The following is a 27,785-nucleotide window of genomic DNA, read 5'->3' on the forward strand; positions in this document are numbered from 1 at the left end:
GTAAAACATTAGCCCAAAAAAAAAAAAAAAAGTCACTAGCAGCAAGCAAACAAGGAGAGAGGCATACTGTAATGCAGTAACTTCAAAACCAGAGGCAAGTTAAGAGAACAGGGGGCACCACCCATGGCTCACCTCCTAGGCCTGGCCCAGCCCTCACAGCCAGAGTTCTCACCCACCTCCCCCAAATCTGCAGAGGCCAACAGCTGCTAATTCTTTTTCCTCTTCAGTTAAGGAGTGGTGGGGAAAGCTGCTGGGAAAACAGGTGACACTGGAACCAGAACAATGAGCGACTCTCCAGTGAAGGAAATCGGGGCTCCAAGGCCACAGACTGAACTGGGGAAATGATCCACTTGCAGCGGGCATTCTTCCCCGGCAGAACTGAAGCACACCTCCTAGATCTGTGGGCTGTGCCACGCCACAGGGCTGCCACCCAAACCCAGAATCCCGGACAGCTGCCTCTCCCCCACCTCAGCCCTGCACTCACACGGTATAGGCTACAGAAAACAGGTCTTACTTTAGAGCCCACAAGCCCAACAGCACTAGCGTGAACATGATGAGAATGGCAGGCAAACCATACAAAAAAACAAAGATGTCAATCCAAAGTAAAACCTAACTCGAGAGCAGCAATCTTCCCGGCCACTTCACCTAACTGCAGAATATTCATGCAATAAAACCAGAGCTCAAAGATGAAATTACAAAACAAAATGAGATCAAAGGGGATGCAGGCTTCCCAAAAAAAAGCAGAAGAACAAAACATCACTAAAGAACCAATAAATAAATTATAATGAACAGAGAACAAATTTCTGCCCGTAATTTAAAATAGAAATACTGACAAAGGAGGGTTTGAGATAACCACAGTGAACGTAGATAGATTAAAACATGTAATGAGGGGCACCTGGGTGGCTCAGTTGGCTAAGCATCTGCCTTCAGCTCAGGTCATGATCTCAGGGTCCTGGGATTGAGGCCCCATCCCCCATCAGCCCACTGCGGGTTCCCTGCTCCGTGGGGAACCTGCTTCTCCCTCCCCCTTTACTCCTCCCCCTGCTTGTGGTGTCTCTCAAAATAAATAAAATCTTATAAAAAAAAAACTACCGGGGCTCTTGGGTGGCTCGGCTTGGGTCGTGGTCTCAGGGTCCTGGGATCCAGCCCCACATCGAGCTCTCTGCTCGGCGGGGGGCCTGCTTCCTCCTCTCTCTCTCTGCCTGCCTCTCTGCCTACTTGTGATCTCTGTCAAATAAATAAAGAAAATCTTTAAAAAAAAAAAAAAAAAACCCAAACCAACCAAACAAACAAATACCTAACCTGGCTGGCTCAGTGGGCGCAGCCTGCAAGACTCTTGGTCTCGGGGTCATGAGTTTAAGCCCCAGGCTGGGTGTAGAGATCACTAAAAAACATGTAATGAGAGACAAAGATACCAAACATAGGATAACTGGTGTTCCTAGAGAACGAGACTGGACTACGAGGTATGTTCAAAAATAAAGAACACACAATTTCCCTGAATTGAAAGGAGCAACAGAACCTGAAGACTGAATGCTGAACTTGAAAGACGTTTTCAGGCATTGCAAAGGAAATCCCCCCCCCACCGCCAAAATATTTTATTACAAAAATTGTATAACATATTAAAACTTCTCTTAAGTGGCAGAAAATTCAGGCTGCCCTCCTCCTCCCCAGAGTAACATTCAGTATCAGAAGCAATTGCAACAGTGTTTACAACATTGAGAGAGAGAAAAGAACCGGAGATATTATTCCTGGCTGAGATGTCTGTCACACAAATCTAGAAAGGACAACAGGCGGAAATTCTCAAGCATGAAAGAAGTCAGAGGCTACAGTCTCCTTCCTAGAGTGAAAAAACAGGAGAACGAAATGCAGCTAATTAATAGAGAAATAAAAATAAAGGTCTCAGGAATGCAGAAACCATGGGAAAATAACTGATGGTAATCATTAAAACCCTTCGAAAAAGAAATAATAAAAAAAACCTTGGAGATTACAGTTACAGGATGGAATCTAAGGGTTATAAAATGGACTATTTACTACTAATAATTAGTGCAAGCAAAAGATGAGGAGACAAAAAGGCAGAAATGCTAATGTCCTCATCTCTCATAGCAGAGTCAGTAAATACTATATAAAATGGGTAAGTAATTATAGATATGACTCACAAAGATTTTTTTAAGCCTCTTTTACAAAATAATCTCTTGGCGAAAAATTTCTTTAAAGCTTAATAGTTCCTTTAATTTTACTAGTTTCTTTTCTTCGGTTATATTCCGGGAAATTTTAAATACTTCTGTGTAAGATTATTCTTTTTCTCCATATGCATTTATCTGTGAATAAGCTGGAAGATTACAGAGTAGTATTCACCTAAAGTAGTAAGGACTATTTCAGTGATGGGATTTTGAGTATTTGTTTCTATTTTTTTTTTTTTTACTTCAACTCATTGATGTGTCCCAATGGGAGGTGGGGGTAGGGCAATACACGACAACATGGATGGTTATTTTTATAGTCAAGGAGTTAGGGAGAACTTTCTAAGTATGGCACAAAACCTACAACCTGTAAAAGCAATGATCAAGACATCTGACTACAAAAACTGCCCAGTGTTCTATAAATTAGTATACTTCCAGTATTCATGCTCAAACTAATAATGATACAGTCATCTGTGTAAGTACCAACAGATCCAGTGAGAAAACCAGTAGCCTCACAGCCTGGTCCTCGGGTAAATACCGCCCAGTGGCTTTCTGGAGTTCCAAAAATTTTGAGAACAACTACCAAGTCTGCAGCCCTCTCCACCCACCAAATGAACCAAGTCCAAGAAACCACTCTCCTCTGGGGCAAGCTGAAACCCCCTCCGAAGTACAGTGCAAACACTCAAGCTTGCAAGCCAGCCCTCCCCCTCACCCAAGAGGCCCAGGTCTCAATGGGCCCATTCTTCTGCCCCCCTCTGGGCTTTTGCTCTCTTACACACCCTAAAAGGACATCTTCTCTTCTCCCAGTTCCCACTCCCAGAACGTTAGCCTCAAGCTTTGGCTCAACCAAAGGCCACCTAGGGTGGGAGATTTTGGCAAACACTGCAGGAGGTCTGGGGGGGGGGCGGTGTTGGCAGGAGGGAGGAGGGTGGTGTTACCTAGAGGTGGTGGCCCATTTACTTTCCCCAGAAAATCCCCGTTGCTGGGAGGGGCAGGATGGAAAGATTAAAAAAAAAAAAAAGAATAATCAGTGGGGACTCAGAAGCAGGGAACAAAATTAGAACCAGCAGCCTGCTGCTCATTGAGTAATATTTACTGAGCCCCCACTGTGTGTGTCAGTGCCTATGGGAGGGAGATTGAGTAAGGCAGAGCCTAGTGTCAGGGCCCAGCACAGACAGCTGGGGTTGGTAAGGGGGGAGGCTGGTGGCTTGACTTAGCCACCTGCTGAGCCCTGAGTGAGGGAAATGACAGCCAGGCCCAGGGACTGGACCAGGGGAGAAAGGGAGTACATTTGCCAGGCTCCAGCATTCAGGCGGAGGCTGGATTTGACAAAGCAGAGGAGTCTTCCAAAACTAACTGAGTGAGTCAGACGGCCTGGTGAGCAGCAGCCAGTCGGGGCTTCCCCACCGGAGGCCAGGGCAAGAGTCACTGCTGTTCTCATCATTCATCCATCACCACTTCCCAGACACTCGATTGCAAAATTCTGACCTGTTGTCCCTTATGTCCACTCCTGTTTTGTCAGACCATGGGGCCTGACATGTGGCTTAGGAAACATGGTGCTCCCATCCACCACTTACGTCACCTGCTTGAAGTAAAACTCCCGGACTTGTTATTCAAGGTCCAATAAATAAGAAAAGTGTATGATCTACTGGCTAAATCAACAGACATGACAAGTTGGGCAGACCTAGGTTCAAATTTGGGGCCTATCACTAACTTACCATGTGCCCCTAGTACAATGAAGCAACAAAATGTCCAACCTCACAAGGGCACCCCGATAAATGAGACCTTAAGGGTCATAGCCCAGTGCTATGTTCCTTCTGTTCCCTCCCTGAAGCTCTCAGGCCAATCCTTTCCCCTAGAGCTGACTCCTGCGTGTTCTCAGAAGGCAGCTGAATGGGGGCGCCTGGGTGGCTCAAGCTGCTTAAGCATCCGACTTCAGCTCAGGTCATGATCTCAGGGTCCTGGGATCAAGCCCCATGTTGGGCTCCCCGTTCAGTGCAGAGTCCGCTTGTCTCTCTGGCCATTGCTCTAAAATAAATAAATAAAATCTTAAAAAAAAAAAAACAAAAAAAGTAAAGAAAGAAAGCAGCTCAATGATCCCTTTTTCCAGGAAGCCTTCTTGGATCACTATTTAGGTACTCTTCAACTACTTTGCACTCCTCATTATCTGGTCTTCCAGGGATCCTTCCCAACAGATTTTTGCTCCTTAAAGGCCAGGAGGGCCCTCCCTTTACCTCTCCCCAGAACACAGTGCCTGGACCAGTACTGAGCATACAAGGAAGCAGAAGCAGCAAATTTCTGCTGGAAGATGTGAAGTCCAATGTCTAATGATGTTTCATTCTAATGAGGTTTCTTCTAAATGATGTTTGCCTGCATCGCCGCTACAGCTTGATGAGGAACAGGGAGCTCAGAGGCCTCCTCCAGAGACATTCTGTCCTCCTGACCCAGGGCCTTCAGACATTATCTGAGGTCAGTGGCCAACACCACTTACTACTTTCTTCTTCTTTAGCCTAACCCATCCCCGTTCCCTCAATTTCATTTTTATTCGCTAAAAGCTAGCTACACCAACCAGACTTTGAAAAACTGAGCCCAAGAGTTCATTTATTCAACAAATACTCATTGCATACTGGCTTCACACCAGGAATAATGCTAGGTACTGAGAATGCCTAGCAGCTGTCCTTACTGAGTGGGGAGAGCAAACAACTCAACAACTTCTAAGAACAACGGTGACAAGGGTCATCATGTTCAGGGTTCAGTTAAGGCAATTAAACGGCTTGGAGAATCATGGGAAGAGCTGAAGAAATCCACAGCATGCTGCAGACTGAGGAGCTACTCCCAAAAATCACAGTGCAGACGCGGACCGCCAAGGAGCAGCGGCCCCTGCTGCATGAGGTAGTATGGCATCAAGAAGCTGCCCACTCCAGAACCATGTCGCCCCTGCCATGATCTACACCAGCAAAATGGATGTTCTGGGGTCCAGCTTGAGGAAGAGGATATCCAACCACTTAAGACCAGATCACGTCCCGCTAATTGGCAAATCCAAGTCACAGCGGGACTTTTACTGCAAGGATGCCTGGCACGTTTTTGATTTTCTTTTGATAGGTTGGACCATAATTATCCAAAGCAGTGTGCTTGACGGTGAAAGGAGGCACCGTGAACAAACACATGGGGAGAACAGGAGTAAACCACAGAGTGACCTTGGCATGGATGCCTGGTGACTAAGTCCGTGCACACCACACACCATAGATCATGACATGGGGAAGTACAGGAAGCCATGGAGAACACAATGGGGCAATCAAATCTAGCGTCAGAGGAGACCTCTAAAAAGAAAACATTATTTTAGCAGAGACATGAAGGGCTGTAAAAGTGGGCCAGGTAAAGGTCAAGGGGGTGTGGGTGGGGTGGAATGTTCTAGAATGTAGCGGCAAAGATGGTGCATGTAAGAACTTCCATGTCCAGTGGGGCCAAGGCAGTGGTCCAATAGGCCACGTTAAGGTGACTAGACCTCATTTTCACTAACGATGTGATCCGACTGGTGGTTTTAGCATACCCGTCTGGCTACAGTCTGGAGAATGGATTGAAGGTTGTCAATCCCTGAGGCTGGGAGACCAGGAGGCTGTCTCATGTCTAGGTGGGAGAGCACAGCACTCAGCTTGTTCTAAAGAGCAAGGCTTCTTTCTCCTTGCTTCAAAAGCCAGCCTGGGGCGCTTCCCCTGCCCCCGAAGCTGCTGGTCACATAGTTTTCCATTAAAAAACTGAATAGGGTCCTCTCTAGCAGCCACCAGGAAGGAACAAGCCACATCATTGTCCTCCTCACCCAAAGTACCAGAGTTCAAAAAAACCAACCTACCTCCTGCCATCATTTCCTAAATCAGGCTGAAACAAGTCAGCCCCGCTGTCCTGCTGTCACAGGAGGCCCATTTATAAACACTAGCTCCCGCTCCCTGGCAGCAACACTGTGGGCAGAATTTGCCACCCTGACTAGAAGTCTCTTATGCTGCCTTCTTCCCAAAATGGGTATGAATTACCCTCTGAGCCTCAGGCTCCCTCTGGGAGGTGAGGTGGGCCCTTCCCAAACAGTGAGCCTTTGTAAGACCCTGAGCTACAGCTGGCAGAGGTGTGCTTGGTTTCCCTGGTGCAGTGAACCTCTCTCTACTATAAGCCAGGCCCTGAGCAGCTCCAGGGCTCCGTGGAAGAAGACTATCTTGGCCCTGAGGCCTGCTGCTCCACCTGCCCTTCCCCTTCAATGGCTTCTGCACCCTAGCTCTCCCTATACAACCCTCATCCTTAAGCCCGTTCAAGTCCCCGACTCCTCCCCCAAAGACTCTGACCATGGGGATCTCTATAGCAGAGATGCTGGACCGTGTGGTAGTTTTTCTAGAAAAGTTGTTCCCAAAGTGTGGTACCTGAACCAGCAGCAGCAGTATCACCTGGGCACTTGGAAGTGAAATTCTCAGTGGCACCTGAACCTGAGGACTCAAAAGATCTGGGGTGGAGCCCAGCGATCCATTTTAGGACACCTGTTAGGTGATCACAATGCATCCTAAAGTCTGAGGACCACTGTTCTCAGTGCAAGATCCAGAGCTTTTGTTAGATTTCTAGACTTCTTCACCAAAGAGGGCAACCCCTTCTTGCCCAGCCGCTGCTCCTGCATGTGAGCGACTTTCTACCCCAGCAGAAAGGCACAGGCTCCATCTGGGGTCTTAGATTTCTCAGTGGCCAGCACCATAATTGATTTTTCAGCAGAGCCATAAATGAGCCCAACTCTCATGAGAAAGAAGATTCTAGGGGAAAAGAAAGAAAAAGCCCATATTTCCAAATTGGGGAAAGTAACAGGAAAGGGAGGGACACTAAGCAATTACACTACTGAATCATCATTCCTCCCATTTTCCCTCCCACTGTCCAAACTGCCCATGTGGCTCATCACTGACCCAAGGTTACTGGCAGTCACCATCTGATTACTGAGGCAAAAGGCTTTCCCCACATCCTGCTTCCTCACTGTGGGCCTCCCTATGTGACCAGAGCAACCCTCTTCCTACAAATCCCGAAGAGAATGCAGTGTCACCCACAATTTCATGCTGTATTTTCTTACATACTCCCTTCCCTCGCCTCCACTCCCCTGCACCATACCATCCTACCTCCTAATAAAATGCTACCTTTCCAGTAATCTCTTTCACCCAACAGCAAGTCAGTCCTTCTGCTTGTAGTTAAGAGTTCGTGCAACTAGACCCCATCGCTTCCACCATCCCCTGCCTTTACTCTCTGGCCTGGGCCCTGGATTCTACCCAGAATGCTCTGCCCACACCCCACTTCACCCCTGCACCTCCTGTCTGTGCAACCCACAGGCTAGAAGTCTGATTAACATCTGTTAGAAATGCCTGTCAGAAAGTCTGGATGTGTTTCAAGCGCTCTCTCTGCAAGGTATGAAGGGCCTGGATGTGAAGGGGGGAAGAAGGGGGGGAAAAGAGGGAGAAAAGGGGGGTGCAGGCAAAGCCCCATCTCTGACCCACCCCAAATCCTGCCTAGCACCGGTTCCACCACACAGGGAAGCACCTTCCTCGGGCTCCCACCACTCCTGTCTCAACTATACACTGTCTTAGAAGGCCGGGCTGGTTCTAGTCCTTTCAACTGTCTTCCCAGGTTGCTTCGTAACAATCCTAGGCCAGTAGAACCTAGTAAGTACTTGCTGCATGAACACATATATACCAATGCATATGGACTCAGATATACCCCCACCTTTTCTAGAGATCACAGAATGGCTGGGACAGACCTCGCTGAAGATGCCCCACTTTCAGCTGCAGGATCAAGGGCAGGAGCAAATGAGTGTCTTCCCAAAGGCCCCTCTATAAAGGGGTGAAGGGAGAGCATGAGGACCTGACCCTTTGTCCTCCAAATTGTCCTTTCTTTGCCAGAGCTCTAGAGGAGCTATCAAGAGCACACAGATGGATTCCAGAGCAAAGACAACCAGGTTTCTGGGTCCTCTCACACTCAGATCCAGACCAGGACCAATGAAAAAACCACACAGGCAAAGCTTCCATTTCCCAGGTTAAAACACCCTCAAGGCTGTTGGGTCCGCAGCAGTCCAGACTTCAGCTGCAGAAGTGACTTCCCTAACAACAAAACTACTTATGTGTGTATTTCCACTTCCCTAGCTCCTATAAACTGCTTGCCTATTAAAAAGGGATCAACATTCTGACCAGACTTAAAGGCTTATCCCCTCTCCGGCCAACCCTAACCCCAACCATGAGGGGCAACTGGATTACCACCTGGAAAGGGTTTCTGATTTTAGCTTGCTACTCAGACATGCTGTAGTCTGCGTGACTTTCCACTCCAAACAGAGAGAGAAAAATAATAATTCTGGGGGAGCACTACTCATGATAATAAAAACCATGGAGGCAACCCCCAAAACCCATCAGCAGGAGTGGATGAATAAACGAACCAATTCTCACAATGGAACAGTATACAAGAGTGAATCAACCATAGTGACATAAACACTGCATGTATACATTCTAAGATGTTACTAACAACTGCTTTGTGAATGCCACTCATTCTTCCAGACCTCTTCTCCAGGAAGGTTGGGAAGGACGGTCTGAATCTGAAGATACTGCACTGTAAATTCCCTGTGGACAAGAACCCATCTGGTTTTCCTCATAAAGTTGATGGGGCATAGGAAATGTGAGTGGAGGAGATGCTGAAATGAAATGAAACCTCTTAACCAGCCTTCCAGATTCCACTGGGCACCTACTCCCATACTGTCAGTCCTTTCTTTTTAAAGTATAACATACACACATGTAAAGTGCCAAATCTTAAGTGTACAGCTCAATGAAAGAAGTCACCCTTTGGAAGTACAAATCTGATCACAGCACGATCTTTGTTTTAAACCCTCTGATGGTTTTCCAGTACAAGTGGAATAAAAACTAGACTCCCTTTCCTGGCCTAAAACTCACTGTGTCATCTGGCCCTTGCCAACTGCACTGACATTTTTGAGCCCTCTCACTCACTAGGATCCAACCACTCTGGCCTTCTTTCTGTCCCTTTAACATTATCATGTGCATTCTGACCTCAGGGCCTTTGCACCTGGTGTTCCCTGTTTAGAGAGCCTTCCACCTAGATCTTCATAGGTCTCAGTTCAAATGTCACCTCTACAAAGGTATGGATGCCCACGTGGTTCATGGGGAGGGTGGTAAGCTCACTTCCAGGTATTCAGAATCCCAAAACACTATTTTATTTTCTTCTTAGGGTATGTCACTATAAGCGTCTGCCTTTGGCTCAGGTTGTGATCCTAGAGTCCTGGAATGGAGCCCCACATGGGGCTTCCTGCTCAATGCGAAGTCTGCTTCTCCCTCAGCCCCTCCCCCTTTCTCTCTCAAATAAATAAATTAAATTTTTTAAAAAATAAAATAAAATAAAATAGTTCTCATAGGGTGCCTGGGTGGCTTGGTGGATTAAGTGCTTGCCTTTGGCTCAGGTCATGATCTCAGGGTCCTAAGATCAAGCCCCACGTGGTTAGGCTCCCTGCTCAGCAGGAAGTATGCTTCTCCCTCTCCATCTGCTGCTCCTCTCTGCACGTAAGTGCTCTCAATTAAAAAAAAAAATCTTTAAAAAATTAATGGAGGGGCGCCTGGGTGGCTCAGTGGTTAAAGCCTCTGCCTTCGGCTCAGGTCATGATCCCAGGGTCCTGGGATTGAGCCTCACATCGGGCTCTCTGCTCAGCAGGGAGCCTGCTTCCTCCTCCTCTCTCTCTCTCTGCCTGCCTCTCTGCCTACTTGTGATCTGTCAAAAAAAAAAAAAAAATCTTAAAAAAAAAAAAAATGAATGGAAGTGTTAATTTCCCACCGCCCAATGTCACAGCGACAGGCAGTTCAGAATTGTGTTGTTGAATTGTGTTGTTCTTTGGTCCCTATCCACAGCTGAACTGCTGGCAACCTTAGGGGCTAGATCTCCTCTCCTGTAGCTCCTCTCCCCGGGAGCCAGAAGGTTGTCTGGAGCTGGAATACAGAACACCAGTCAGAGAAACTAAAAAGAGAAACCTAAACCACAGCAGGGGATCCAAGAGCAAGGTGGTGGGAGGGAAGCAGACACAGGCAGGCAGCCTCCCTTCCCAGCAATCCCGAAGACGACAAATGTGCCGAGGATGGGCAACCATCTGATAATCTCGCCAAAAATAACGTGAACTTTCCCCCGTGGCAGGGGGAGAAAAGGAAAGCAAACCCCACAAGTACAGGCTGTTTCTAGAATTTCTCAGCTGCTCATGGAAACTCTGAGTCTCGGCCTAGTGGCATATAACCTCTCAACGTGCCAAATGCACACATCCTGAAATGTGGGGGGAGGGGCTTTGTGAGTGGCTGCCAAGAGGGAGTGGTGAGAGAATAGTCAAGGTCACAGGCATAATCTTGCCAGCAGAACTGTGCACGCACCTCTGTTCGCCCATGGTCAAGGCCTCTTGCCGTGGGAGGCATCCCCACGCAATGTCTGCTGGATGCGGGGGGCGGTGGCTGAGGAGGGAAGAGCAGGAACTGGGACACAGTCTCTGCTCCTAGGGTTGGTCAGGTTGCACCAGAGGCCACTTTGGCTAGTGCCCTGAGTCTGGGGGCACGGGTGACTTTGTACTTTTTGCACCTTTCTGGGAAAAGTGATGAGAACTGTCGTGGCTTGCAGCTCCTGGAAACTAACAGGGGACCTGGTATCCTGAGAATTTGCCTGGCCTCTCAAATGGAACATCTCCAACATCAGAGAAAAAATGGTCAGCACTGGGGCGCCTGGGTGGCTCAGTGGGTTAAAGCCTCTGCCTTCGGCTCAGGTCATGATCCCAGGGTCCCAGGATCGGGCCCCGCATCGAGCTTTCTGCTTAGTGGGGAACCTGCTTCCCCCCGCTCTCTCTGCCTCCCCTCTGCCTGCTTGTGATCTCTGTCAAATAAATAAAATCTTAAAAAAAAAAAAAAAGTCAGCACTGAAATATATACACGCCAATCAATGTCACCTGGGCCTGGGATGGCTGAGTACAGGACATGCCATCCGTGGGCACAGGAGAGAAAGAAAGAGGCAGGAAGGGATTTCAGGGCCTTACAGCTCTGGCTCATCTCCTAGAGGAAAAAGAGGGCCAGCTTTCCCAGGCCGACATGGCTCCACCTTGCCCCAAGCCTCACGTACTCTGTGCTCTAAGAAAATGAGAGTCCGTGGGACTGGCTGGGAGCCCTCCAGTTTCCAGGAAAGGACAACAGTAGTCCAACAGTTCAGCTTGCTCCCCGTGATTTACAGGGCTTTCTTGACTAGCAGGACACACACATACCCCAGTCCTTTCTCCCACAAACCAACCTTTTAGGCTTCCAGTAAAAAAGTAAGGAAAAAAAAAAAACAGCTGTTGGGTCAGCTCAGCAATCCTGGGGCCAGGGAGGTGGTGATGGGAAAGGCCTTTCAGGAGAGTGGGCTGCCTCCTCCCTCAATCTCCACCTGGCAGCCGGACACCTGAGAGAGGCCCTAAGGGATCAGGGGTATCTCTGCAGAAGGAAAGGACCAGTGAGATAGAGGAGCAAGTTGCCTGGGGGTCAGTCCTGTCCCCATAGTGGCAGTCAACAAACAGTTACTAAGAACTTACTCCAGGGGCACCTGGGTGGTTCAGTGGGTTAAAAGTCTGACTGTCCGTCTTGGCTGAGGCTCAGATCATGATCTCAGGGTTGTGAGATCAAGCCCCATGTGGTCGGGCTCCGAGCTCATCGGGGAGTCTGCTTGAGATTCTCTCCCTCTCCCTGTGCAGCCCTCTCTCAAAAATAAATAATGAATCTTAAAAAAAAAAAAAAAAAAAAAAAAAAAACTGGGGCACCTGGGTGGCTCAGTCCGTCAAGCATCTGCCTTCAGGATCCCAGAGTCCTGAAATCGAGCCCTGCATCCAGCTCCCTGCTCAGTGGGGAGCCAGTTTCTCCCTCTCCCTCTGCCACTCCCCCCAGACCCGGCTCCTGCTCCCTCTCGAATAAATAAATAAAATCTTAAAAAAAAAAATCCATTAGAAATAAAACCCTTACTCCACAATCTGCTAAATCACCCTTTTGAAGGTTTAACTAATTTAATACTCAGACTATCTGTGTATAAGAATGCCTGCTTCAGGGGCGCCTGGGTGGCTCAGTGCGTTAAGCCTCTGCCTTTGGTTCAGGTCATGATCTTGGGGTCCTGGGATCAGGCCCCGCATCGGGCCCTCTGCTCAGCAGGGAGCCTGCTTCCCCCTCTCTCTCTGCCTGCCTCTCTGCCTACTTGTGATCTGTCAAATAAATAAAATCTTAAAAAAAAAAAAAAAAAAAAGAATGCTTGCTTCAGGGAGCCTGGGTGACTCGGTTGACTGTGTATCCAACTCTTGATTTCAGTCCAGGTAGTGATCTCAGGGTTGTGAGATGGAATGAGGGCCCTGTCAGTTCTGAGCCGAGCCGGGTGTGGAGCCTGCCTGGCAGTCTCCCTCTCTGCCCCTCCCCCACTCACACGTGCATACTCTTAAAAAAATAAAGAAGGCCTGTTTCAGGATTCTCACCAATGTTGACTATTAAAATAGTATTTCATCTTTACCAAATAGGTTAAAAATCATTCTTTCAATTCCTTTAATTTGCATTTCTCAGATTCTCAGTGTGGCTAAACGTATTATCAGGTTTACTGACATTTATATTTCTTCCCTCATAAACTATTACTCTCCTTTGCCCATTTTTGCTGAGATTCATTCATCTTTGTTCTTATTGGTGTATGTAGGAGCTCACTGTATGGTAAAAATATTAATCTCTTGTCATATGTTACAAATACCTTCCTAATTAATCAATTGCCTCCTAATTTTGTTAATAGGTATAACTGACAAATTTTTTAAATAACGCAAATAAATATATCACACATTTCCTTTAAGATTACTGCTTTAAGTAGCATGCTTGGAAAACCCTTTCCCACTCATAAATTATAGAAATATATATCTTCATTTTCTTGCATTTAAAAATTTTAAATCTCTCATCTAGAATTTTTTTTTTAAAAAGATTTTATCTATTTATTTGACAGAGCGGGCAAGAGAACACAAGCAGGAGTGGCAGAGGGAGAAGGAGACGCAGGCTACTGGCAAAGCAAGGAGTCTGACTCAGGACTTGATCCCAAGACTCTGGGATCAGGACCTGAGCCAAAGGCAGACTCTTAAGGGACTGAGCCACCCAGGAGTCCTCTCATCTAGAATTTGATCTGACACAGTGTAAGAAAGAGAACCTAGGGACGCCTGGGTGGCTCAGTGGGTTAGGCCGCTGCCTTCAGCTCAGGTCATGAACCCAGGGTCATGGGATCGAGTCCCGCATCGGGCTCCTTGCTCGGCTGGGAGCCTGCTTCTCTCAGTGCCTCTGACTGCTTATGTGTACTCGCTTGCTCGCTCGCTCTCTCTCTCTCTCTCTCTCTCTGGCAAATAAATAAAATCTTAAAAAAAAAAAAAGAAAAGAAAGAGAATCTAACTTTTAAAAAGATACTCAATTATCCCAATATTGTTTAATAAGGTCTATTTTCTTTACAAACTTCAAGTGCAGAGTCTATAAAAGGTAAGAAACGGAGGTAAATTCAAACATATCCTTTGCACAGGTGGCTACTCTAGCTAATAAGATGTGGGTGCCATCTATTTCCTCTCCTTCCTGCTCAGAGGTATAGGCTGGCAAGTAACAACTACAAGACAGAAGTCCTACCTGCAAAGGATGGCAGAGCAGAGAGACATACTAAGGACAGCCTGGGACCCTACAGGCATCTCGGAGCAGGAGCATGGGCCTCACACAGCTAACTGCCAGATGCTTTACAAGTCATTTCCTAAAGCGGCGTTGGTTGGACTCTGTCATTTGCACTAAACACCCCTGTAACTCATCCACGATCCTTTCTTCCTTAATTTTACAGTAAGAATTACTCAGATTTATTGTTGTCTGCTAGGCACTGCAGTTAAGCAATTTGTTTTCATCCTCGTTTGATCTTCTCAACAACCTCCGTTTTGATAGAGTCTACAGGACTTCGCTATAATTGTAAAAGTATCAATGACACCTTTTTGGAGAAGGAAAAGATTCCATGAAAAGCACACATCAGTAAGACAACTCCCTATTTTGGAAACATTAAAATAAAAGCACCACAAAATTACATCATCTTCATTTTATAGATGAGGATACTGAGGCTAAGAATACTTGATCAAAATCAGACCACAACTAGTCAGAAATACCATTATTTGCTAAATTCCTACACAAACTGAGGTCTGGTTTTGGATGTTTCTATTTTGTTCTATTCACCTATCCTGTACCAATGTCACCATTTCCCTCCCTGGTAAATCAAGTCTAACTTCACTACTTTCTTCTTTAAATTGTTTTGACGATTTTTGTACATTTATTCTTTCAGAAAAAACTTTTTAAGTCCTCTTGTCAAATCCCAATACTTCCCTTTTGGAATTCATCCTATGGAAATCATGTTGATTTTGATCTATTGAGTGCTGACTGTTTTGGGCCTAGGGAATACAGCAATAAACAAAACGAACAAAAATTCTTACCCTCAAAGCGTAATGGTAAAAAGTTTCAAGCCATCTAGATGCACCATGGGGTGCTTGGCCATCTCAGTGGGAAGAACAAGCAACTCTCGATCTCAGGGTTCTGTAAGTCTGAGCCCCACATTGGGTATAAAGATTGCTTAAAAATAAAATCTTAGGGGTGCCTGGGTGGCTCAGTGGGTTAAGCCTCTGCCTTCAGCTCAGGTCATGATGTTGGGGTCCTGGGATCAACCCTGCATTGGGCTCTCTTCTCAGCAGGGAACCTGCTTCCTCCTCTCTCTCTGCCTGCCTCTCTGCCTACTGGTGATCTCTGTCTGTCAAATACATAAATAAAATCTTAAAAAAATAAAAAAGTAAAAGAAATAAAAACTCAGGGGTGCCTCAGTGGCTCAGTCTGCTGAACATCTGATTCTTGGTTTCAACTCAGGTCATGACCTCAGGGTCATGGGACTGAGCCCCGCTTCGGGCTCCAGGCTCAGCGCAGAGTCTGCTCAAGAATCTCTCTCTCTCCTCTTTGGCCCTCCCTCCACTCATGCTCACACGTGCTCATACGCTCTCTCAAATAAACATAAAAAATCTTTAAAAAAAAAAAAATCCTTAAAATGAATAAATGTACAATACACTTGAACTGCTAGAGTAAGGCAATCCATGTAACAAAACATGTTTGAGCAGAGATTAGGTGCTTTGGCTCTCAGTGAGAGAGACCTCAGTGCAAATCCTAGTCTGCTTTTACTAGCTTCAAGGCTTGGGTCAAGGAGATTCGCGGTCCTTATACAGAAAAACAAAGCCTACTAATGGTCCCTACTTAAGAGCAGGTAATGAGATACTGAATTATAAGTGCCAACACACAGTAACTATTCAATTAATATTAGTTATTTGGGGGAAGATTAACATGGAAAGATGTTCATGATATGGGAAGTGGAAAAAAATTAAAAGAGCCTTTAAAACTGTAGACACAGCAGACCATCTTTCCTTAAGCTGTATTCATTCAGATAAAGACTAAAAACGCATAATTGTTATCTTCTGATGATGGATTTAATGCTTACATCTGTTATCTTTTTATTCATCTGCAGTTTTTACAATGAACATATATTACTTTAAGAAGACAGTTAATTTTAGACTCCAGTTGGGAAAGGGGAAAGGCTTAATGATGACCAAGTGAGAAGGCTTTTTCCTCCCCTTCAAGAATCTGGAGGTGGACTGCAGTCCTCATCTGCCCTGGGCTGCACTACATTTGTGCCTGGTTCCTAAGTAAATAAAATCTTAAGTTTTATTTTAAAATCTTAAAGTTGAGCAGGGCCTCACCTCAGTTCTCCTGGATCAGGGCTTCTTCGATGAGATCCAGGTATCTGTACATCTAGGTCTGAGAGATCAACTGGACTGTAGTCTGGGGCACTGGTCTGACATTTCAGGACTGCTGTACTAGACAGGACTAGCTATTAACCTTCTGTGATTTATCTAAACTCTCTGAAGTCAGATCACCCCTCTCTCTACCAAATGGTTCCCACCACCTCTGCCCGCCCAGCCTACAGGGAAACTAGTGCTCAGTGAGAGCTCCATGAACATGCACGTTGCTGTTACCGCAAAGTTGCTGGTCTGGATCCCAAGCATGAAGGACCTCAGAGGCCGGCTTTCAAATTTCTGCTTGGTTCTCAGATCTGGGTCAAATGAGGGGAGCAGGCAGGCTGAGGCTGGGCCCTGGCCTCAACAGCAAAGCCTGAATTCTGTCTTAGGTCTAAAAAGAAGCCTCCCTTTTCTTTTGCAACTCTGTGAATGACAGTCTATACAGGACATTTCTCCCCATCCTCAGTGTAGTGAGTTGAAAAAACATCCCCCCAAATCCATGTCTCCCCAAAACTTCAGAATGTGACTTTATTTGGAAATAGGATCTTTGCAAATATAATTAGTTAAGGGTCTTGAGATGAAATCATCCTGTACTTAGGGTGGGCCCTAATGACTGGTATCTCTACAAGATAAAGGAGAGGGAGATTTGGACAGAGGGGCACAGAGGAGGATATGTGAAGATGGAGGTAGAGATTGGAATGAGCCAAAGAACACCTGGAGCCAAGAAAAGCTGTCAGAGGCAAGGAAGGATTCTCCCCTAGAGCCTTTGGAGGGAGCATAGTACTGCTGACACCTTGATTTCAAAAGTCAGCCTCCAGAACTGTGAGAGGACACATTGCTGCTGTTTCAAGCTACTCGATTTGTGATAAATTTGCTAAAGCAGCCATGGGAAGCAAATGCTTCAGTGCTGGAATTAATGCCTGATTGTTTTTATCTGGGGTTCTCTTGCTATGTGTGGCTGGCAGAATTCTAAGATGACCCCCCATGACCCTTGCCCTTGCTTGTGGGTAGGCTCCGTAAATATGAGGTATCACTCCTGTTACTATGTTACATTATCTGGCAGAAGGGATTTTGCTGGTGTTAGCTGACCAAATTCGTTGACCGTAAGATAGAGAAATTACTTTATGTGACCAGAACTAATCAAGTGAGCACTGGAAAAAGACAGGCTCTTCCTGGCCAAAGGGATTTGAGTCATAAAAGGATTCACCATGGGAGAAACCGTAATTTTTCCAGTGTGGAAGTCTAGCAGACACCAGCTGGACCAAGTGAAAGAACACATCACCAGTAGTGAGACATACTGACATCCCGAGTGCCTGGATAGGATGCTCTGAAAGGATGCAGTATCATTTTTGTGATACTCTCGCCCAAAATGCATGACCCCATTCTAAGAAGGAAAGACACAGGAACTGTCAGATACTAGAGGAGACTAAGAAGAAGGAACAACTAAACGCAACATGGGATCCTGGAACAGAAAAAAGGCATTAGCGCAAATAATGGCCGCATTTCAAGAAGCCCCGCAGTTTGGTTAAATAGTATTTGCCGGTGTTGAGTTCCTCTTCTTCTTCTTCTTTTTTTTTTTAATAAAGCATTTCATTTATTTATTTGACAGAGAGAGATCACAAGCAGGCAGAGAGGCAGAGAGAGAGGAAGGGAAGCAGGCTCCCTGCTGAGCAGAGAGCTGGACGTGGGGCTCAATCCCAGGACCCTGGGATCATGACCTGAGTTGAAGGCAGAGGTTTTAACCCACTGAGCGACCCAGGTGCCCCTCCTCTTCTTGATAATTATACTACAGAGTGAGGGACATGAAGAAAATCTGTATTTTTTTGCAACTATTCCTTAAGTCTAAAATTAGTTCAAAATAAAAAGTTTAAAAGGAAGTGGCTGCCTAAGATATTTTTCAAGCCAAAAGGCAGACTAAATGCTTCAGGAGAAATTTTGATGCCAACATACAGTGGGAGATAGATACCCAATCATATCATGAAAAACAATGACAAGGGAACAGGTATTTTGTGAACGGAAGCTGCCTCAGGGCCACAGGATTACAGACTTTTTCTCCAATACTTCTTTATTCTTTTCTTTACAATAAGTATGCGTTACTTTCGACAATCAGAAAAAAACAAAATTTTCAGGGGCACCTGGGTGGCTCGGTTGGTTGAATAGCTAGCTGCCCTCAGCTCTGGTTGTGAGATCCAGGTCCTAGGATTGAGCCCCATGTCGGGTTCCCTGATCAGCTGGGGAGTCTGCTTCTCCCTCTCCCTCTGCCTCTCCCCCTGCCTGTGCTGTGTGTGTGTCTCAAATGAATAAACAAAATCTTTAAAATAAAAAATAAAATAATAAAATTTTTTCAAAAATACCAAACAGTTGCTTGGGGATGCTGTGGAGTATGATTAATCAAAGTTTCTGGAAGAGGCTTTTAAGGTAGAGAGGTCCATGTTAAGATGGGATAGAAAGCTGTTCCCTGCCTCTGAGGGCTAAGAGGAGGCAGGAGGTGGCAGTTTAAGCGGACTGGTGCAAAAGATCTACATTTGGGGCCACAGAGTTTTTATTCTAGGTAAGAGCAGGCTGGACCCCAAGACAGAGGGCTGCTGAAAGAGAGCTGTTAAGTCTTTGACATGGAAACAGCTAAGGGTTCTCAGAGTGAGTATCAGTACCTCAGACCCCAGAGCCCTTCAAAAGCCCTGGGTCCAACCTAAATTTCCAGGCATACCTGTCACCAGCCCTTCCCTCTATCACTACCAACCTATGGCCTATGCTGATCACCCCTGCCCCAGGATCGCCCATCTTTGTACCTCCTCGCCAGGACCCCTCTTCCAGCTTTCCTTTCTTCATAGCTTTCAAAATTTGGCTTAATTCCACCTCCAGGAAGCCTTCCCCTACCACTCCTGCCCTAAGCACTTCACCTTCTTCCAGTCTGCTTAAGTATCTCACCTGCTTCACTCAACTGTAGCTTAAACCCACAAGACAGCACACAACCTTCCACATGTGGTCAGTGCATCTACGCAAGGACTTTGCAAGCATCTTCAGACCAGAGACAAGGTTTACCTGTCTTCACAGGGCAGACGTTCTCAGCTGAGCTCCACTGGTTTGCCCTGCCCCAGTACATCCTCCAGCAAATCACCTTTCTGCTCTCACCAGCAGAGGTCACATTTGGCAAGTCTGCTGTGCCTATGCCCAAAACTTTTTACACTAGTTCTGTTTGTTTTTGTGGTTATAATTTAATTAACAGTAACTGAAATGTAGGTGCAGAAAGAAAAAGGTTTGGTTTCTATGAAAATTCAGTGCTCTAGAACAGTAATTCTGAAATTCTGGTCTTAGAGGACACCTGGGGTCACTGAGACCATTTTGGGAGGTCTACCAGTTAAAAACGACTTTCATTATAATATTAAGATGTTAAAAGCCTTCTCACTCTCATTTTTCAGAGGCTACATGAAGTGTGGTGAATACAGAAGTCTTAGTTTTGAAAGATTTCTATGGCAGAAGTTTAGGGTATAAATATGTGTGTTCAGAGATTAACTCAGTTTGTTCTCAAGACTTCAACTGAGTCTTTACGAGCAAACTTACATTATACCGAATCTCTGCTATCTCATCATCTAATAAATCATTATTTTGAAATTCTGTAGATCTGCAAAGATGTAAAAACAATGCCATCCTGTTCTCCATTTTTTTACTCTTGGAAAACAGGTACTTACATAAAAACATGCTTTTTATGTTAACATGTAATGATCTTGCATTTATTATTTTTAAATGTTTTAATCTGGGGGGGAGGGGGAGGAGGGGGAGAGGGAGAGAGAGAATCCCAAACAGGCTCTACACCAAGCTCAGAGCACAACACCGAGCTCAATCTTACAATGCTGAGATCATGACCCGAGCCGAAACCAAGAACTAGATGCTTAACTGACTGAGCCACCCAGGTGCCCCAAATCTGTTTTAATTTTTAACACAGCAAATATCAAAAGATTTGGCACATAAACAAAAGATAATATTAAAGAATCCTAGGATCAAAAAGTCTGATAACTGCTCATCTAGAAAGACATGTTAAAAATGAGGGGAAAAAAGGGGGCACCTGGGTGGCTCAGTCACTTAAGCATCTGATTTCAGCTCAGGTTATGATATCAAGGTCCTGAGATCCAGCCCTGTACTGGGCTCCCTACTCAGCGGGGAGCCTGCTGCTCCCTCTCCCACAAAAACATAAAATCTCAAAAAAAAGGTAGGTTTCTACATGCGGAATGGTAGGCAAATGTCTTTTAAATTCTTTAAGAAAAACTAATGAACAGATGTATATGGCCTTTTACCCAGAATCCCCCTTCTGAGAATTTCTTCAAGTCGTAATTACACATGTAGGAAAAGCCATTTGTACAAAGTTATTCATTGCAGCGTTGTAGGTAATAAGAGAATAGACAAAATAATGGAAACAACATAGTTCAGGGACAGAGAGAGATGACTTACGTACATTGGTTAAAGTATCACCGTACTTCCATATCCTGAATATTGTGTGGCTACAATAAAAGAATGACCCAAGTGTTCTCTGTGCTCATATGGAAAGATCCAACACAGTTGCTAGGTGAAAACATCCAGGGGCTAAACAACACGTCTAAAGTGCTAACCCGAACCATCTGTAAAAAAGAGGGGTGGAGGGGCGGGGTACGGTATTGCACTGAATACCAAGTGTGTGTGTGAATGTATACATTGTTTTGTTGTTTTTTTAAAAAAATTTTATTTATTTATTTGACAGAGAGAGATCACAAGTAGGCAGAGAGACCCGCAGAAAAAGAGGAAGGGAAGCAGGCTCCCTGCTGAGCAGAGAGCCCAACGCGGGGCTCAATCCCAGGACCCTGGGACCATGACCCTAGCTGAAGGCAGAGGCTTTAACCCACTGAACCACCCAGGCACACCAATGTATACACTGTTTTTAACCTTTTGATTTTTCAACTATGTGAATAAAACCTAGTGAAAAGAAATTTAATAAAATAAAAGGAAATGTCGGGGCACCTAGGTGGCTCAGTCGGTTAAGCGTGTGTCTTCCGCTCCAGTAATGATCTCGGGGCCCTGGGATCAGACCCCATGTGGAGCCCCCTGCTCAGCAGGGAGCCTGCTTCTCCCTCCCTCCCTCTGCCCCTCCCCCTGCTCGTGCAACCACTCGATCAGTCTCTCAAATAAATAAATCAATCTTTCAAAGTAATAAAACGAGGGGCACCTGGGTGGCTCAGTGGGTTAAGCCACTGCCTTCAGCTCGGGTCATGATCTCAGGGTCCTAGGATTGAGACCCGCATGAGGCTCTCTGCTCAGCAGGGAGCCTGCTTCCCCCTCTCTGCCTGCCTCTCTGCTTACTTGTGATTTCTCTGTCAAATAAATAAATAAAATCTTCTTAAAAAAAAAAAAGAAGGAATAAAACAAAATATGAGAAAACAGCAGGTGGTATGTGTAGGTATGATTGATTTTTATAGAGAATTTGCAAGCTTAATTAGAGTACCAGAGACTCAAAGAAAAGGCCTCAGCCCTAAATCAATTTTGGTGAGTAAAAAAATACATGCATGTTTTTAAAGTAAAATGAATTGTTTAAAACATGGATTGTTTTAAAACTCTCCACTTTAAACTGACTTTTTATTAACTACTAACACCAAGTGCCTTGCCTAAGAGCTCCTAGGGATCCAATGGTAACAAATTCGGGACTGTCACCTTCTCATTCCATCAAACTCCAACATTCTCCTGAGCCAGTTGCTGGTGGAAGGTGGTTAGGCCTGAGAACGCAGTCAGATCTTGAAGTTTCCAAGACGGTTTCCCACTGCTGGACATGCCAGGCTCTCTCCAGGATGATTCTATGGCCACTCTCCCTCCTGCTTTGTGGGCCTCCCAGAGTGTATTCTGCCTCTGAAAGGCTCAGTGACCACAGCAAGGGTGGGGACAAGGCAGCAGGGTCTCAGAGACCTTGTAGCAAGGCTGTCCTGCTGGCTCCCGGGAGGGCATGAGGCCCCTGGCTGGCAGCAGACTCTGGACTCCTTATCTGCTGACGTTCTGCCAAACCACCAGCCTCCAGGTCAGACAAGTCCCACTGCAGACATCTAGCCAGTCCTGGCTGGGGCCCCAGCAGTATGACCCTTCCACATCCAGTCCCTACCCTCGCATGTCTCAAAGTATTCTGGAAAGAGAAGAAGACGACTCCTGCACTGGGGCGCCTGGGTGACTCAATCATTAGGTGTCTGCCTTCAGCTCAGGTCATGATCCCAGGGTCTTGGGATGAAGTCCCACATCGGGCTCCCTGCTGGGCAAGGAAGCCTGCCTCTCCCTCTCCCACATCCCCCTGCTTGGGTTCCCCCTCCCACTGTGCCTCTGTCAAATAAATAAACAAAACCTTAAAAAAAATAAAATAAAATAAAAAAGGACTCCTGCAGAAGAAACTTTTATCCACACAAGTAAAGGGACTTTCTTCCCCCTAAGTAGGCATAGGGGATAACTGGCTCCTTCCTCTTCACATTTTCAAGGAGAATTACCAATTTCATCATCACATTTACAAATAAAAACAGAACCCTTGATGGTCTTTGCCATCAAGCCTCATGGTCACTAGCAAGCAAAGTGACTTGGTTAATGTGACCCATTAACCTCTCCAGATCTAGTTTCTTTAGTTGTAAAATAAACTAGTTTCTTTAGTTGTAGAACAAAGAGCCTAGACTGAAAGATTCTCAAAATCCCTGCAGTTCAACATCCTGCTGCCTTTAGTTCTGCAAAATGCCTAAGGGGAAAGATGCCCCTTTTCCCTATGTCCAGTGATTCTGTGGAACAATCCCTGGAAGGGCACAGAAAAGCAGCCTACCCAGAGGCAGGGAAATTGCATCCATGTTCCCAAGGAGGAGATGAATCAGGCCCAAGTCTGCACTCATAGCACTCCTACAACCCAACCTACCCAGTTTCTAGAACCCCTAAATAATACACCCCATCCCACAGAGATGCTGCTGCTGCTGAGACCTCTACCATGTTCCAGGAACAATCACAACGTGCTTCACGGTAGGGAGAACAGGCCCACAGAGGTTACAAAACCACCCTGCTGGAGAGTAATGGGGCCAGGATTTGGGCAGACTGATCTGGCTCAAAAGCCCAGAATCTCGCACCGCCTCACAACACCTCTAGTAGAGTGCCGTCTTTTCCTAACTTAACTGAACACAACAGCGTGGCCTCTCTTGTGTGGCTACTTTATTGGTGTCTGGATGTTCTCTCCTCATCAGGAGTCTGCAGGAGCCAGGCCTCATCCCCTCCTTGCACCTGGCAGTGGCCACTGCAGAGCTGAGCACAGACTGGGTCCTGTGTACTGACATACGAGAGAGACGGGGACTACTCAAAGAGCGATAGAGCCTACAGTTCTTATTCTTCTTGCCTAAAGGACAAGGCCATTAATTCTGTTTGATGTCCTTTAGTCACACCTGCAAACCAAAGGCAGAAAGAGTACCACTAGTCTAACTTCTGGCTACCACACAACTTAGGAAAAGCCCACCTCTGGGCCTCCAACAAGAAATGGAATATGTAGTTTTTAATTACAGCTTCTAAAAGTCACAATTTTGGACACCCTCTCTCTTGCTTCAACATCAAGTTCCTCTCACTTTTTATGGCTCTTGTTTCAAGAATTAAGGATTAATCACAGATGCTGTAGGTGAGAGATCTATTCTGACCCTAGCACTGACCCCTTCCCAAGGTCAAAGGGCAAGTTAAGAGCAGAGCTGGGACAGGGACGAGGATAACCAGGCCAGTACACAGTACACATTACCACCACCACTTCCCAGTAGCCTACCACGTGCCTGTGGTTCCTAGGGAAGAGTGATTCTGAAGGCAAAACCAAACCCAGGGTGGCTCCAGGAAGAAAAGGATTCAAGGGTTCAAAGTGGTTCCTGCCCCCACCATTCCTTATGCCCCAGGTGAGCATTCTGCCTTCATCAAATCATGCCCACACCGTCCTATTGGACCCCCGGACCCTAGCAGACACTAGATCCTCACAACTGAAGCCACAACTCCGAGTCGAGAAAATTTTCTTGGCTTTAATTGAATCTCAGAATCACATGGTGAAAGGGCTTGGATGGCTATTTTGTCCCATTGCCCTAACCCACCAAGAGAGGGCAGTCTGAGCCGGATCGCCCAACTTGGTCGGCAGGACCAAAAATAGCTAAAAAAACCATGCCCACGGGGTAAGCCAGGTCAGGGTTTCACACAGTCCCTCCAGCTCTCGGTACTAGTCATCCGGAAGATTTGGGTCATTTTTCTTCTGCTGGTTGGCGATTCGGCCGGGGTGGGATGGGCTGGGAGACACAGTTCCCGGAAAGCAAAGTCCAGAGACGAGTGTCCCATCGGAGCTGCCCACCAGATTTGCCCATCTGCTCTCTGCTTTTTCTCCTATCTATGGGCTCCAGGAAGCCCTTTGGGCTTTTAGTGCGGCTATCCACGTTCCGGACACCCTTCTTTGACTCCCACATCCCTCGATCTCCTGCCGAAAGGAGAGCAGCTGCCACCAACTAACCCCCATCGTGGCACCGCGGCCAGGTGTCCCCTCCATCCAGCGTCCAGGCGCATGTGCGGGTGCCCCAGGGCGCCTCCCTGGTCTAGTCCGAGGCTTCGGAATCCGGAGCCCAGCTCCCAGTCCTTGGCGCCGGCGGGCCCCCGCCCCCACCCGGTGACCCCGAGACTTGGAGACGCGCCGCTTCTCCGCGCGATGCCCCACTCCTCAGCACTGCGCGGTCCCGCACGCACGCACGCCCTCCGTCCTCACCTGAAGCTCGGGCGGACGCCACCTGTACTCCGCGCAACCTCACAAGCCAGGATCTCAGGCAAGCCGCAACGCCAGCGGTACCCCAGTCGGTGCGTCCGCGGAGGGAGCCCGCGTGCCCCAGCCCCGCTGCCTGCGTCCGTCCCCGCCACCGTTGCGCATGCCCCGCTATAAGCCTGCGCGTCAGCGGCCGGGCCCACCCCCGGGCCTTGGCCCCGCCCCCGTCCTCAACCTCACCCTCGCCCCACCCTGCTCTCCCCAGGGCCTGCCACGTGGGACCCCCGCGGGCCGTAGGGCGACGTGCGCGAGCTGTCAGCCGGCTGGCCGCCGGCTAGGCCCGGCCGGCGCTGGCGCGTTGCCGCCCTAGGCGAGAGCTAGCTCGCCGGGATCCTAGCCGCAGCAGCTTCGTCTTCTAGCCCTTAACGCGAATTCCATTCTTCATTCACTGAGGCCCCGTAGACTCCTCCTTCCCCTGGAAACTCCCATTAAGACCTTTCCCTCTCAACGTGGGAAGCTCTTACAACCTGGCCTCCATCCCTTAGCAGTAAGACTGCTACTCACCCGATATGTATTATATATCTTAACTTTTGATTGATGTAAAAACCTTCTCACCCCCAGCTCAGTTCTGAAATGTTCCCTAGAAGGGGACGCACCCATACACAATGTTTCTTCTGCATATTTTAACCAGCCAAAGGAACAAAAATAAAAATTTCCGACTCGAGTTGCGAATAAACCATGCATGTCGCATCGCACCCCCCAAATAATCAGGTTCTCTAAGGGCGCTACATTTCTTAATCCCAAACTGGGAGAAATGTTAATTTTGGAGTGCGGCGGGTCCTAGGAGTCTCTTCCGGTGTGGGATAGTCCTATTGAGATGGATATCAGGCCTCGGAAATGCTAATTTCTTGAGAAAATAAGCCACCCATTAAACTCCCATTGTTCTATTCTGCTGGACATCATGATTATTTCCTCTACAGCTAAACCAGCTGCCACCTGGGTCTAGGGGACCCAAAGGAAAGGTCTTGAAGCAGAACTGCAGCCAGTTAGTACCCATGTCCCAGTTTTACCTCAATGACTGATGCCTCACTGGCACTTAGGGTGTCTGTGAATTTGCTCAGGGAAGGGGGACCATATCCCACTCTGAAGAGTTTGGGAGAGAGGAAGCCTCCTGCTGGCAGTCAGTGCTAACGATAAAAGGAAAGCAATCTCTGGAGCACGCAGCAGGAAGAATCCGGGGCTCAATGACAGCTTGTTCCAAAGTACTGGGTAGGGATGGGAAAGGAAAGAATTGAAACAAAGCCAGAGCGGGCCAGTGTTTATGCCACTCTTGAAGAGACTAGCTGGGCCCTGGGTTTTTCTAAAGTTCAATTATCCTCATACTGTAATTACAGTGCTCCAGTTGGATAAGGGGTGGGATGATATTCCTCTCATTTTCCAAGTGATTTCAAAGTAATGGTATCTTGCAGAATTTCCCTCAGAGCCCCTTCATCTTTGTAATAACCCTTTATATTTGTCTTTCTTGGTTAAACTCGGAGTATTTTTCAGACATTATGTCATCCACTGGGACTCAATCCCATCTCCAATGGGCTGTCAGAAATGGTCCAATCTATACCACTCCTTCCTTTCCTTAAAGTACTGGGAAAGGAATGAGAAACTCACCCAGGGATGAAACAAAATAAGCATGCTTCCAACACATACAGCTCTGAAAAGTATTAAGCCCTTAAATGTAGATTGCACAGAGGTATTAATCTCTTCTTAAACCTGAGGTCCAAAAACAATACCATGACTTCTCCAGCAAGGTGTCAGTACTGCACCCAGGGGAACAGGCTCCTTTCAGAGAGACAGGAGGGCAGGCAGGACAAGACACCCCACCACAGGGCCTATGGCAGCACTTCACTTGTTTGCAACCAGACGAAGGGTACAGTTGCCAAAGTCCACCAAAGCTGATAAGCTATCAGTAATCCATTAGGGGAATACAATTAATTATTAACACAGCTTAAAATCAAAAGGTTTTAACTCTCCTTATCCACCCCCACACAAAATTCTGTAGATGAACCCTAAGTCTCTCCTTATTGCCTAGTACTACTCAATTTTTTATGCCTAGTGCCATGTTTGGGTCCCCAGTTCTAGATCTTTTACAAAATATGCCCTTCTTCTTATTAGCCCTTATTAGTCCTCTTCTCATTTCCACTTGTTAAAATCCTAACTCTTCAAAGCCACTTCAGAAAGTTTCTTGATTCTTCTGTATCACATTTGATCTACCCTTTCAAACTTTCTTGATTGTAACCCACATTAAAAAATATTTTACAGGGGTGCCTGGGTGGCTCAGTCCTTAAGCATCTGCCTTTGGCTGTGGTCATGATGCCAGGGTCCTGGGATAAGCCCCGCATTGGGCTCCTTGCTCAGCAGGGAGCCTGCTTCTCCCTTTCCCTCTGCCCCTCCCCCTGCTTGTGTTCCCTCTCCCGCTGTCAAATAAATAAATAAAACCTTTAAAAAGTATATATTTTAGGGGTACCTGGGTGGCTCAGTGGGAGCCTCTGCCTTCGACCCCAGGTCATGATCCCAGGGTTCTGGGATCGAGCCCCACATCGGGCTCTCTGCTCAGCAGGGAGCCTGCTTCCTCCTCTCTCTGCCTGCCTTTCTGCCTACTTGTGATCTCTGTCAAATAAATAAATAAAATCCTTAAAAAAAAAGTATATATTTTACACTCCACTATAAATAACAACTCGAGTATAAATAATACAGCAAACAAGTTTTTAAACATTTCATTAGTACAGACAATGTACTAATATTTTATATCCTATTTCAATCTTTTAAAAAGTGGTAACAAGCCCACTAAATTTATTTCAGGACCCATTAAAACATTTTCATACGGTTTATGATACTTGCATTTTCCCCTTAAAAATTATTTCATTTTGGGGTACCCAGGTGGCTCAGTTGGTTTAGCATCTGCCTTCAGCTCAGGTCATGGTCCCAGGGATCCAGACCCACAGGGCCCCATACTCAG

General features: G+C 46.6%; 1 protein-coding gene across 2 annotated transcripts in view; it reads right to left on the reverse strand.

Annotated features, from left to right (window-relative positions):
• Positions 1-24,822, reverse strand: part of LOC111157452 (solute carrier family 39 member 14) — a 50,306-nt gene extending 25,484 nt beyond the window's left edge. For both annotated transcript variants that reach the window (XM_022518875.1, XM_022518865.1), the window contains exon 1: positions 24,782-24,822. The gene's annotated coding sequence lies outside the window, so the exon portion shown is untranslated. The remainder of the gene's footprint in view (positions 1-24,781) is intronic.
• Positions 24,823-27,785: the final 2,963 nt, after the last annotated feature.

Source organism: Enhydra lutris, unplaced genomic scaffold, assembly GCF_002288905.1.
Source record: "Enhydra lutris kenyoni isolate GAN:26980312 unplaced genomic scaffold, ASM228890v2 scaffoldscaffold3, whole genome shotgun sequence".
Taxonomy (NCBI): domain Eukaryota; kingdom Metazoa; phylum Chordata; class Mammalia; order Carnivora; family Mustelidae; genus Enhydra; species Enhydra lutris.